At 38.7% G+C, this 1587-nt stretch overlaps 1 long non-coding RNA gene across 1 annotated transcript; it reads left to right on the top strand.

Moving 5' to 3' along the window:
• The first annotated feature begins 1086 nt into the window (after window positions 1-1086).
• On the top strand, window positions 1087-1587 carry LOC122662979. Its single transcript, XR_006333101.1, has 3 exons — window positions 1087-1184; window positions 1267-1384; window positions 1557-1587. It is a non-coding gene; the product is annotated as an uncharacterized LOC122662979 (long non-coding RNA).

Genomic DNA, 1587 nt, shown 5'->3' with positions numbered 1-1587 from the left:
ATTCCTTAAAGAATTTGATTCTCCAATTGAACAATATATAGAGATTACATGGAGTGAGCAACTCACTGGACTTTACAAGGTAAAGATTCTATGAAATATTAGGTTACCATAATACATTCACATCAAAACTTGCAACCCAAAGAAAAGATGCATATCGCATGTGATGCAAATTAATATCACATGTGAAAAATGTGAAACATGAGAGAGAAAGTATTATCGTTCAATAGTGGCCAATCCTGGGAACTTCTGCCAGAAAGACTCCCATTGAAGATCTGCCTTCTATTTTCTCCTACAGAGAACCAACTTCTATTCAAGGATATCTACTTAAATGAGACTTTAATGACTGCCTTAGTAAAAGTATAAGGGTTTTTTATAAATACCCCTTGAAAATGCCCATTTGTGCAAATGCCTTCTTATAACTTTTTTAATTGCAAACTCCTACTTTTAAAACAGTGTAGCACTTTGATTCAGTCCGTTAATTTAGGACATTAGACATTAGTTTCAGGGAATCTAATGACCAAAATGCCCTTCTGATAAAAACCTACAAAAATTAAAGAATAAAATGACCAAATTGCCCTCAGCTTCCCCAAATGGTTTAGGGTTTGATTTTCACCCTAACATCAAACCTCCAAAATTGAAGTGGAAGTTGCTTTTGGAGTTCGTAATTATTTTTATATCATTCGGAGCTAGCAAGCATGCAGAAATGGGAATTTTTATCCTCTGTTGTTCGCTGCCCGAACAGAACAGTGTTGTCCCCTCACATGGGGTGCGAAGTGACAACTTAACCTCCCTCGGGCAGTGTGTTCGGGCAGGGAGGTTAAGTCATCATTTTGCCCCCATGTGAGGGGACAGCAGGTGCTGTTCAGGCAGCAGACAGCAGAGGATAACGATCCCAGACATAGCAGAATGATTTCCAGGAATCTTTCCTTTGTTAGTCGTAAATAACGATATTTTGCTCTCATGGAAGATTTTTACCTACTTGATCCTGTGATTTCTTCTTCAAATGGAATTGTGGGAGTTACTAGTGTGGCTCAATCTCCAAGTCAAGTCGCTGAGAACTTTCTTTCAATTCGAAGTGAACGAGCTGGATTTCTGTGGATCGGAGATGTCTGGTTTGATCAAAGCTCAAATTGCTGATCATCCTCTATCCTACCTTAGTTACTGCTTATATAGAATGTCAGAAGGTAAGCCCTTCGCTTTGCATATTCTCCTTTTTTTCATGAAATCTTTCAAATTAAAACACTTCTCCTGTGTTCTTCCCTGCAGGTCGGTGCACCACCGAAGCTGGCGTCGCTTCTTGAAGAAAATCGCTCGAGAAAACCATGATCCGAGGGGTGGTGGTTCTACTGATTTCGGAGCCGATCTAGAACTCGACGAGTTCATGGTAATGGCGCCTATGGGAAATCTTTGTTCAATCTTTTTATTGTTTTTTAATTTTTTCCCCTTCACGACTAGAATTAATTCCATACCATATCAGGTCAGGTTTGTAGGCTAATTGATCGTAATATTCTCAACGTAATAAAAAGATGATTTTTTTTTCTTCTGTTCCTTGGCAGGAATCTTATTGTGAGGTTCTTAACAATTACA

Source organism: Telopea speciosissima, chromosome 1 (assembly GCF_018873765.1).
Source record: "Telopea speciosissima isolate NSW1024214 ecotype Mountain lineage chromosome 1, Tspe_v1, whole genome shotgun sequence".
Classification (NCBI taxonomy): domain Eukaryota; kingdom Viridiplantae; phylum Streptophyta; class Magnoliopsida; order Proteales; family Proteaceae; genus Telopea; species Telopea speciosissima.
The sequence above is the reverse complement of the archived record's forward strand: the minus strand, read 5'-3'. Positions and strand labels throughout refer to the sequence as shown.